Source organism: Macaca thibetana, chromosome 12 (genome assembly GCF_024542745.1).
Source record: "Macaca thibetana thibetana isolate TM-01 chromosome 12, ASM2454274v1, whole genome shotgun sequence".
Taxonomy (NCBI): Eukaryota; Metazoa; Chordata; class Mammalia; order Primates; family Cercopithecidae; genus Macaca; species Macaca thibetana.
In genome coordinates, this window is record NC_065589.1 from 40,156,839 (window position 1) to 40,169,482 (window position 12,644).

The window sequence follows — 12,644 nt, forward strand, 5'->3', positions numbered from 1 at the left end:
AAATTAAAGTTTTTTAAAAAAAGCATGTGTTATCTACATAATAAATGGTAGTTATGTTTATCAATATTGATATTATTATTAATGAAAATAGCATGGCTTTGCAGGTAATTGAATCTGAATTGGACTTGAAGCTCAGTTCTTCCACTTAATATATGACCTTCGGGAAGGTTCTTCACCTATCTGAGCCCAAGTTTACTCACTTGCAGAATGGAATGGGAATACACATAGGTAAATCACAGGGCTATCATGAACATGTAAACATTTTATGTGTTAAGTTCCATTCTGTGGGTCAGATCATGTCTAGAGCAAATACCCTTTAGGATGGATGGCCACCAACTAGAGCATATCCAAAAGACAGCAAGTGCAACTGTGAAGGTATGAGACCTCTGAACTGTGATGGGTAGAAAGAACTGAAAACATCTGATGAGAAAAAAAGAAAACTTGGGAGGATGTGATAGCTGTCTTCACATCAAAAAATGGACTTGATTTGGACCAAGAAAGAATAACCAGTTCCAATCAGTGTATCTTCAAGGATAACAGCCTTTAGTTCAGCATACAGAAAAACATGGCTTATAAATAGACCTGTCTAAAATAGAATGAGTTACCCTATGAAAGAGCTGTTCATTATTTTACTAGACATAGTTATGCAATGTTTGGTAATACTGATCAGAGGCTGTGCTTGATGACTGCCAGCATCTTTATTCATTCTTTATATTCAATCAAAATCAAGCATGTTATACTCAAATTAGAAGCTTCTATGGCAAAGTAGGATGCCTCTATGGTGAAGAGTTCCTCTAATGGGCAGTCCTGTTTTAATGAATTTATTTGTCTCAATCAAATTAAGTAGAAGTTGCTTATTAAAATGTCAAAACTATATTTCTATAGATGGATCTGTTGAAACAACACTGAAATATTCTTAATTTGCAGGCCATTTATTAGATTTTCTTTTTCTTTTTTTTCTTTTTTTTAAGAGAGTCTTGCTCTGTCGCCCAGGCTGAAGTTCAGTGGTGCAATCTCAGCTCACTGCAAACTCCACCTCTCAGACTCAAGCATTCTTGTGCCTCAGCCTCCTGAGTCACTGGGATTATAGATGTGTAGCACCACACCTGGATAATTTTTGTATTTTTAGTAGAGATGGGGTTTCACCATGTTAACCAGACTGGTCTTGAACTCCTGGTCTCAAGTTGATGTGCCCACTTTGGTGTCCCAAAGTGCTGGGATTACAGGTATGAGTCACTGTGCCCAGCCCATTTATTAGATATTAATAGATTTTAACATATTGATCATTGTGCCTCCTTTTAACATACAGAGTAACTTACAGGCAGAAAAGCTACATATAAAACTCATTTTACCACAGTGAGATATTATTTCACATATATTAGTATGGCTACAATTAAAAAAAAAAGAAAATAAAAAGTGCTAGCAAGGATGCGGATAAATCAGAACTCTTGTACATTGCTGGTGGGATATAAAATGGTAAATATACAGTAGAAAACAGTTTGCAAGTTCCTCAAAAAGTTAAACATGGAATCACCATAAGACCCAGCAATTCCACTCGTAGGCATATATTAAAAAGAACCAAAACCAAGTGTTCAAACACAAACTTCCACACACATGTTCACAGCATAACTATGGACAATCCCAGCACATTGGGAGGCTGAGGCAGACGGATCACGAGGTCAGGGGTTTGAGACCAGCCTGACCAACATGGTGAAACCACATCTTTACTAAAAATACAAAAATTAGCCGGGAATGGTGATGCGTGCCTGTAATCCCAGCTACTCAGGAGACTGAGGCAGGAGAATCACTTGAACCCGGGAGGCAGAGGTTGCAGTGAGCCAAGATCATGCCATTGTACTCCAGCCTGGGCAAGAGAGTGAGACTCCATCTCAAAAAAAAAACAAAAAAAACAAAAACCAAAACAAACTAACTCATTTTTAGAATTTGCTAAACCTAAAAAATAAACTATTTTCAATACATACACACACACGAAACTAAATAATTTATAGATTGATGACTATACAAGGATATTTTATGTGCTTATAGTTTTTCTTTTCCAGAAAATCATATAGTTGTAATGATACAATATATAGACTTTTCAGACTGCCTTCTTTCACTTAGCAATATGTACTTTAGGTTCCTCCATGTCTTTTTGTGGCTCAGTAGTTCATTTCCTTTTATCACTGAATATTATCCATGTCATAGATCTACAATCTCAGCTCACTGCAACCTCCGCCTCCTGGGTTCAAGTGATTTTCCTGCCTCAGCCTCCTAAGTAGCTGGGATTACAGGCACGTGCCACCACACCCGGCTAATTTTTGTATGTTTAGTAGAGACAGGGTTTCACCATGTTGGTCAGGCTGGCCTCGAGCTCCTGACCTCGTGATCTGCCCACCTCGGCTTCCCAAAGTGCTAGGATTACAGGCATAAGCCACCGCGCCCAGCCAAAAACTCATATTTCTTTAAATGTTTGTTAGAATAAAAAAATTCATAGGTCTAACATGAAACAAAGTTTTGCTACATCCAAATGAGAAAGGCTGAATATTTAAATGTGTTCTTACATTCTTGTGTAATTCAAATAAATATGAGTTAATAAAAATTATCTTAAGTCTTCTCTATAAAAAATAAAGTTAAATATTAAACGTAACATTAATATGGCATTATGGATAAAACTGTTTCTGCAAATGAGTTAAGATATCCAATGTTATAATTCCCAAAAGAACTGATATTACTTATTTGATAAATGCATTTCAAATTCAACTAGGAATGAGAAGTGATAAGGAATCTAATTTTATTTTTTTTAAATCTAATTTTTAATTCTGAAATATGTGGACATGTTTAAATTTCAATATTTAAAATTTAGATTAATGTTCTTTAAAGGACATTACCAATTAAATAAAATATTAAAATTTTAATGTAACAAAGGTTAGATTTTGGAAAAACCTGAAACACCAAATATTGTACATAAAAGTACAGAATTAGTACAATTAAAAATTTAATAATAAAGATTTTTCCACTAGGATTTAGCTTTCTAGGTTTTTTTTTTTTTGCTTTTACTAAATTATGAGAACATTGTATACAGCTAACTAATGTGTATTTTATCAAGCTTTTATTACAAAATAGAAATGATAATTTTCCTAGTCTTTTTCTAGTTGTTGGAAAATGATTTTAGCATTACCCAAATTTTTGGAAACTGGATAAATTTATATAATACTAATATAAATAGTAAAGTTTCTAAAAATGTTTCCATTTGCAAAATTGTTTTTGTTACTAACATAAACAACAAAAGCTTTTTATAGCCTATGAAGAAAAGCAGTATCTTGGAAACACTAAAAATGATTAACTATATACACGGTGCTTACTTTTTTTTTATTCATAATAAGAGATACTAAAAAGTATGCTGCTTAAACTACAACCATGACTTAGCCCCTAGAATGTTTATGCTTTACTTCTTGATAAGCTCCTTTAGACTTATTTGGACAGAGATTATTAAAATTATTCTTATACAGCCCGTAAAAAGAAAAACAAAAGCAAAATAAATTGGTGTAGGTATTTCTAAAACTTTTTCATATTTAGAGTTAGATTCCTCTGAGTATCTTTTCAAATTTGTCAACTATGTCCTATTTTTCCATACATTTCTACCTTATGTGTCATTAAAAACATCACTGAGAATCATAACCCAACATTTCCTTAAAAAATTATTTTGACTTTTGTCTCTGGAATTTTCTTTCCATCCACTAACACTGATACTGAAAATTTTAATGCAGATGCTTTCTTGATCATGCCAGTAAGTGCCAATGGAAGGTTGCTTCTTCTAGTTTTAATCTTTTTATTATAAAAAAACTTACTACTATACAAAGTGGAGTATACATACAAATTCCAAAGGCCCATCACTAAATGTTAGCAACCATCAACATTTTGTTATCCAATGAAACATTTTCAAACAATACAACTCATTTGACTTCTCATATGGTTTGTTGACAGAAACACTGAAGGGTTGCTGTTAAGTGGACATTCTGCCAGAGTTAACAATCAAGTTCACATGTACATAGGTGACAACTCCCATATTTCATCAGTTTTAACATATACATTGATCACATCTTAAAATCTCCTACAGTGAGATATATCGTATTTGTGGCACTGTAAAATTATTTGGCAGTATTTCTTTTTCTTGGTGATAAGGAAATAATAGCCTCAGCCGGGCACAGTGACTCACGCCTGTAATCCCAGAACTTTGGGACACCCAGGTGGGTGGATCACTAGGTCAGGAGTTCGGGACCAGTCTGACCAACATGGTGAAACCCCATCTCTACTAAAAATACAAAAATTAGCCGGGTGTGATGGTGCGCACCTGTAATCCCAGCTACTCGGGAGGCTGAGGCAGGAGAATCCCTTGAACCTAGGAGGCAGAGGTTGTAGTGAGCTGAGATCACACCACTGCACTCCAATCTGGGCAACAGAGCGAGACTCAAAAATAATAATAATAATAGCCTCAACTGACAGCTTTTTAGATAAGATAAAATGATTTATTATATCACATATGTTAAAATGTGAGAAAAGGGTCAGGCACAGTGGTTCACACCTGTAATCCCAGCACTTTGGGAGGCTGAGGTGGGCGGATCACCTGAGGTCAGGAGTTCGAGACCAGTCTAGCCAACATGGTGAAACCTGTCTCTACTAAAAATACAAAAATTAACCGGGCATGGTGGCACATGCCTATAATTCCAGCTACTCATGAGGCTGAGGCAGGAGAATCGCTTGAACCTGGGAGGCAGAGGTTGCAGTGAGCCGAGATCGCGCCATTGCATTCCAGCATGGGCAACAAGAGTGAAACTCCATCTCAGGGGAAAAAAAAAAAAAAAAAAGTGAAAAAAGGCCAGGCAACAGTGGTTCATGCCTGTGATCTCAGCATTTTGGGAGGCTAAGGTGGGAGAATTGCTTTAGGCCAGGAGCTTGAGACCAGCCTGGGTGACAGAGCAAGACTTTGTCTCTACAAAAAAAAAAAAAAAAAAAGTTAGCTGGGTGTGGTAGTGCATACCTATAGTCCCAGTTACTTGGGAGGCTGAGACAGGAAGACTGCTCGTGCCCAGGAGTTCGAGGCTGCAGTGAGCCATAACTGTGTTATTGCACTCCAGTATGGATGGGTGACGGAGCAAGACACTGTCTCGACCAATGTGAAAAAAAGAGACTGTCACTTCTGCTTAGAGTATAGAAAGATGCAAATAATTTTGTTCCCATCTTAATAAGAAGCCAAAACACCTCCCTGACAACAAGTTAGAAAACCTAAAAATCACAACCTTTTCTTTAAAAATAAGATCTAAGGACAAAAGGAAACTAAATGGATTAAAAAGTAGAATATGACAAGACTCTTCCAAGAGTGAAAAGACCCAAAGTTGTTCTTATTCTAGGTAAAGCAGTGGGTGGAGGAGGACACCACAGTACATGTGAGTAGGAAGAAACAGCTGAATATTTAATGAATTCCTTTTTTTTTTTTTTTTTTTTTTTTTAAGGCAGAGTCTCACTCTCTTGCACAGGTGGAGTGCAATGGCATGATTTCGGGTCACTACAACCTCTGCCTCCCAGGCTCTAGCAATTCTCCCGCCTCAGCCTCCCGAGTAGCTGGGATTACAGGCGCACACCACTATGCCTGGCTAATTTTTTTTTGCTGTTATTGTTTTTTGAGACAGAGTTTCGCTCTTGTCACCCAGGCTGGAGTGTAGTGGCGCGATCTCAGCTCACTGCAACCTCCACCTTCTGGGTTCAAGCGATTCTCCTGCCTCAGCGTCCCGAGTAGCTAGAATTACAGGCACACGCCACCATGCCCAGCTAAGTTTTTGTATTTTTAGTGGAGATGGGGTTTCACCATGTTGGTCAGGCTGGTCTCCAACTCCTGACCTCGTGATCCACCCGCCTCGGCCCTCATGAGCCGCCCGCCTTGGCCTCCCAAAGTGCTGGGATTACAGATGTGAGCCATCACACCTAGCCAATGCACTGAATATTTATGTGCCCTGCAAATTCATACGTTAAAGCCTAAATCCCCAACGTGACACTATATGGAGGTGGAACCTTTGGAAGGTAATTATATAATGAGGGTAGAACCCTCATGAATGGGTTTAGGGCCCTTATTAAAAAAAAAAAGGCCAGGCATGGTGGCTCATGTAATCCCAGGTGGAGGCCAAGGTGGGTGGATCACTTGAGGACTTGAGGTCAGGAGTTTGAGACCAGCCTGGCCAACATGATGAAACCCTGTCTGTACTAAAAATACAAAAAATTAGCTGGGTGTGGTGGCGTGTGCCTGTAATCCCAGCTACTTGGGAGGCTGAGGCAGGAGAATCGCTTGAACCTGAGAGGTGGAGGTTGCAGTGAGCTGATATCACACCACTGCACTCCAGCCTGGGTGAGTGAGACTCTGTCTAAAAAAAAAATTAATTAATTAAAAATTTTTTTAAAAAGAGGAGACACAGGATCTTTCTGTTCTCTGCCATGTGAGAACATTGGCATGTGAGTTACATGTAACATGTAAGTTACAATAAGAAGACAACCATCTACAGGCACTATTAAGAACACGGACTTCCCAGACTCTAGAACTAAGCACCCAGTCTACGCTACTTTGAATGAGACACCTAGGTAGGAAAATCTGTCCTAAGGCATTACCTCAAGTATTAGCAAGCATGACGAACAGTGATTTAACTTCAAAATTTAACTATAATTTAACATTATCACAAACAACCAGTTGTTAGGAAATAAGTAGTCTATTACTGATAATATTACATTCCCAAAATATTTCAGGTAAAAGTGGTAAAGTAGTTTAGTGAAAGGAGGTCGTAAGTTTTAGCCCCTCTTTAGCCACTGTGGACAAATTATATAATTTTTCTGGGCTCTTACTTCTTTATGCATAAAATAAAGTAGTTATAGAATGCCAGCACCACCTCTAGCTTGCCAAGCTCCAGCCAAAGGAGGAGAATAAGTAAGGAGGTCTCTATACCATGGCTTATAAAAGGCACAATAATGTTCACAAATTAACTGGAAGTAAAGCATCCAGTAAGCAAGTGGTTACAAAAGTTGCTCATAAGAGATCAAGCACAGTGCTCACACCTGTAATCCAGCTACTCAGGAGGCTAGGTTGGGAGAGTTGCTTGAGCTCAGGAGTTAGATGCTGCAGTGAGCTATGATTGTGCCACTACACTCCGGCCTAGAAGACAGAGTAAAGCCATTTCCAAAATTAAAACAAAAAAACCCAACCAAACAAAAAGCCAGCTGCTCCTAAGAGAGTGCCCTCTACAGGATAGGTGAAGAAACCTCAGAATTACAGACCTATTTGCGAGGCACTCTGTAATAAGTACTAATCAGAAGTCCCCTGAACTTCTGATTGGCAAACTTTTCTTCCAGCGTCTGAGGTGAGAAATTGTTCGGGACTTCAAAATAGATTGGCACATCTAGAGTACAGCTATTGGTATTTTGACAAATAGCTATCTCTCTGGTTGAGTAGGCCGGTCTGGTTGGCCTTTTTGAAGACACTAACCTGTATGTTATCCACGCCAAACATGTAACAATCATGCCAAAAGATACCCAACTAGCACACTGCATTTGTAGAAAGCATCCTTATGAATCTACCATGATGGGCCGGGTGTGGTGGCTCACGCCTATAATCCCAGCACTTTGGGAGGCTGAGGCGGGTGGATCATGAGGTCAGGAGTTCAAGACCAGCCTGGCCAAGATGGTGAAACCCTGTCTCTACTAAAAATACAAAAAATTAGCTGCGCGCAGGGGCAGGCACCTGTAATCCCAGCTACTCGGGAGGCTGAGGCAGGAGAATCACTTGAACTCGGAGGGCGGAGGTTGCAGTGAGCAGAGATCGTGCCACTGCACTCCAGCCTGAGTGACAGAGTACGACTCTGTCTCAAAAAAAAAAAAAAAAGGAATCTACTATGATGGAAAACTTCTGTTGAAAAAATATTATCTTCTTCCTGTTACTGGTAGTTCTGAACATTATTTTTTCCCCATAGGGTCAAAAGGCACCTAAGTATAAGACAGTGAGTGAAAAAATAGGGAATAGAAATTATGTGTTGGTAGTTTTTCCATTTTTATTTGTATGTGGATTTTCAATATAAATGTGGGACATAAAGCATTTAATGAAGGTCAAAACATTTCAGTGAACAAGTTTTAAAAGTTCAACTTCATAACAATTATTTAATTTGTTCTTTTGTTTGATTTTTTTTGTTTGTTTTTGAGGCAGGGTCTCACTTTGTCACTCAGGCTGGAGTGCGGTGGTATGACCACGGCTCACTGCAGCGTCAGCCTCCCAGGCTCAAGCGATCCTCTCACCTCAGCCTCCCAAGCATCTGAGACTACAGTCTTATGCCACCACGTCTAGCTAATTTTTATTTTTTGTAGAGACAAGGTTTTGCCATGTTGCTCAGGTTGGTCTCAAACTCCCGGGCTCAAGCAATCTGCCTGTCCTGGCCTCCCAATGTGTTGGAATTACAGGCATAAACCACCATGCTTAGCCATAACAATTACAAATAAACCTGTTAAATTTTTCTGGACAATGCCTGCATTTGGATTTTTGGAAAGTAAGTAAATTTCTTATTGACAGCAACTAAATGATGTTTGTAGCATTTTAATCATAGAGTAGGTTCCATCTGTTCACTCTACTTTTTTGAGTTGTCCTACATTCAAGTACATGTTTTAATGCTGTCTTTTTGCTGTTCCTGTCTGTTATTAAAATACATTAAACTATAAAACAAAAATAAGTGACCTTATAAGTGACTTTTAAGGTCCTTCTACTTCCAAAACTCTGTATGAGTCTTCTCATAGTTTTTTGAAGGTTCAGCATTCTTTGCTTTTATTCTCAAATTTATAAAAGAAAATGCAACAACACTTTTTACATTAAATATTCATTAATTCAAAATCTGAAATATGGATTATTAATTCATGTATTGGAGAGGATGAAAAAAGTTTTAAAACATTTTTAAAATGTTATAGTGCTGGGAAGGGAAGAGCATGGCCTCTTTAAATGATACGGAACGGGAGAGGTAAGTGCTGGGTAGAGAAAAGTGGGTCCCTGGCTAGGGCTCCACTCCCACAGACCTAGGTGAGGACAGGAACTCCTGCTTTCCCGCCCAAATGGTGCATTTCCAAGACCACCCTGACCTGCCACGTCCCCATCCTGGGCCTATAAAAACCCGACACCCTAGCGGACAGACACACAGGAGGCCAGACTTAAAGAGGAGAACATCGGCAGAAGAAAGTGCCTGGTCGTCGAGAGCAGCACGCCAGCAGAAGAGCACAAGGACAGGCACCCACACGCCCACACGCCGGCAGGCCATCCACCGAACGACAAGGACGCAGAGTTTGGCTGGGGCAGACGGAGGAGAGTCCTGGCCACTGGGCGGCCCAACTCCAGGAGAAAACCATCTCCCTTAGGGTTCCCCCATCTGGTACGATCTCGGCTCATTGCAGACGCCGCCTCCCGGGTTCACGCTATTCTCCTGCCTCAGCCTCCCCAGTAGCTGGGACTACAGGCGCCCGCCACCTCGCCCGGCTAATTTTTTGTATTTTTAGTAGAGATGGGGTTTCACCGTGTTAGCCAGGATGGTCTCGATCTCCTGACCTTGTGATCCGACCAGCTCAGCCACCCACAGTGCTGGGATTACAGGCGTGAGCCACCACGGCCGGTGGAGAGCTACTTCTACTGATAAACCTTGCACGCATTCTCCAAGCCCAGGTGTGAGCCGACTCTTCCGGTACACCAAGGCAAGAAACCCTAGGATACAGAAATCCCTCTGTCCTCGTGGTAAGGAAGGGGGTCTAATTGAGCTAACACAAGACGCCTATAGATGGCAAACTAAAAGAGCACCCTGTAACACACGCCCACTGGGGCTTCAGAAGCTGTAGACATTCCTCCCTAGACACTGTTGTGGGGTTGGAGCCCCACAGCCTGCCTGTCTGTATGCTCCCACAGAGGTTTGAGCAGAGGGGCACTGAAGAAGTGAGCCACACGCCGCATCACGCACCCTGTGAGGACGAGGGAACTTTTCCCGTTTCATTATAAACCATATGATTGGTTAAATTTCAAATAAAAACTTTCCAAGGCTATGTCACATGGTCTAAAAATATGAGATCCCTGAAAAACTGCCAGGAAAGATATTTCAATATGCGTATTCACATGTGTGTGCAATAAAAGAGGCCTTTAACTAGAAAACTCCTATTTTTTGTTGTCTATTTCTTTAAAAACAAACAAGAAAAAAACTTTTGTGCATAACATACACTACATCCATGTTATACCTGAATCGTCTTGTTCTCCTACCTCTAATAAACCCTCTTTTTCTTCCCTATTAGTTTTCTCGTTTAAATACTCAGCCAAATGTAAACACTGCAATGTATGCCTGTGCAATAGTTGGGCTTATACAAGCAAACACTTCCTGAATGCAAAACAGACAGGGAACCTCTGTCTGTCTCATTGGAGCCTGGGATGTTTCTGTTTACAAATCCTGGAGCCAGGCGGGGGCCACTACTGGAGGCGGTCTGTCTGTTTCCTTGCTACACTCAGCTTTTGTCTGGGTCTGTGTCAAAGAAAGAACAACATTGTTACATGTGCAGCAAGCAGCAAAGGGAAGCTTAAATATAACACACTAGTGGTTATGTCAGCTCCTTAATCTTTTACCACTCTGTGTAGAGAGGCAAATTGGGGATTAGTTTTTGTAGTTTTCAAGCAATGTAGTTTTCATACAAGTAGAGAAAAACATTTAAATCCCAAACAATGTGATCACAGTTAAATGAATTCCTTAGCAAAATAATCCAAATTGTTAAGATATTGTTTCTATACTATGATTTATTGTGGAGCTCAATATTTTGAACAAATGTTTTTATAGGAATAAACAACGTTGATTTCTTTTAATTAATATGTTTGGAATGGCAGTAATCATAATCAGACTAATGTTTATATTTAATGCCCTAAAAACAAATTGAGAGGGGGCAGGTTTCTTGCTTCTTCAAACAAGTAGTTAATAACGAATACGAAAGACTGGCTTAAATTTAACTTGTTAATCATTTTGAATAGATCTAGCTTGGAAGAAAAAGCAAAAAATAACAAAAAAGAAAAATAGCCCATACTTTGCTAACTGAGTCAAGGCATTCAATGAGTGAGTTATGAAAGAAACAGTGAAAAACTGAAGGAGAGAGAGAAATAACAGTCTGAAGTTAAATTCCACCCCCACCAAAAGGTTAGAAAAGACATGAAAAAATGGGAAAGACATTCAGTGCCCTTCCTCGTTAACTTTCAGCTTCAATTTTAATTTCTTTAGAATGTATTTTAAATAGCTGTTTTATGATTAGGAGAGACAATTTCAGCAATTTATTAAAGAATGAATTAAAACATTTATATTTGATTGGAATAAAATCATTAAATAAAAAATGGAAAGATCATATTAGACTAGGAATTTTAAAAATACAAGAAAAATAGAAGAATTAATTTGCAGACCATTGCACATCAAAACATCTCATTGAAGAATAAAGAAAGCACCATTAAATATGCTCTCAAAGTATTTTTGGTATAATTCTACTTTAATTACCTCTATTGTACTAAGATTGTACTTTTCAGATATGATAGAACAGTCTGTTACTCTATACAACTTTAAAAAAAAGTATTTAATGATTCTTAGAAAACACCAGTAACCTAATTAAGAAATGTCCATTTAAGCCTAAAGTTACCACTAGAAAAGTGGAAACCTAGTCACTATAATATTCATTATTTAAAACAAAACAAATTCAAAATAAAATTCACAATACAGAAAATTCACGAGACTCACAATATAGAACTAAACCAAAGAGTATGTCACTCAAAGATCCCTGGTCAATTTTCCTAACTGCTCTACAAAATGACAATTCTAAATTCAGAATCCATACTCAAGACCTCTGTTTTGAGAAAATGACCATGAACTAATTTGACTATCAAAGTGAAAGCTATCTCTTCTAGTTATTTACTGATTGAACAACAAAATATGAATCGCATCAGCAGGCAACTCCCTCAATCCATTTTATGTTATTTTAATTATCACAGTAACCTTTGCTCTTATAAGGAAAACAATAGAGATTTGGAGAAAAATAAATAGCTTTTTTCCCCATTAAATTTCTGCTAGTCTGTTTCCCAGTTGTTTCCCTTGCTCTAGCTTTCCCATTTCACACAATGATTTCCATTTTTTTTTTTTTTGAGACAGAGCTTTGCTGTTGTCGCCCAGGCTAGAGCGCAATGGCAAGATCTCTGTTTACTGCAACCTCTGCCTCCCGGGTTCAAGTGATTCTCCTGCCTCAGCCTCCCAAGTAGCTGGGATTAGAGGTGCCTGCCACCATACCCGGCTAATTTTTGTATTTTCAGTAAAGAAGGGGTTTTGCCATGTTGGCCAGCTCGAACTCCTGATCTCAAGTGATCTGCCCGCCTAGGTCTCCCAAAGTGCTGGGATTACAAACATTGAGTCACTGCACCCAGCCTGATTTCCATTTTTTAAACCTTACAAAATATAACCCACAAAATTATATACATTTCGTGTATAATGTATAAGCATTATACACGAAAATGTTGATAATACAAAATGCACAGCTTCGGCCGGGCGCGGTGGCTCAAGCCTGTAATCCCAGCACTTTGG

The 12,644-nt window shown here is 39.0% G+C and overlaps 2 protein-coding genes across 5 annotated transcripts in view; one reads left to right on the forward strand and one right to left on the reverse strand.

Moving 5' to 3' along the window:
* The window catches only part of SUMO1 (small ubiquitin like modifier 1), a 1,087,495-nt gene that overhangs the window by 741,730 nt on the left and 333,121 nt on the right, over positions 1-12,644 (forward strand). The window lies entirely within an intron of this gene.
* BMPR2 (bone morphogenetic protein receptor type 2) overlaps positions 1-12,644 on the reverse strand; it is a 207,977-nt gene that overhangs the window by 55,958 nt on the left and 139,375 nt on the right. The gene's annotated exons all lie outside the window — the stretch shown is intronic.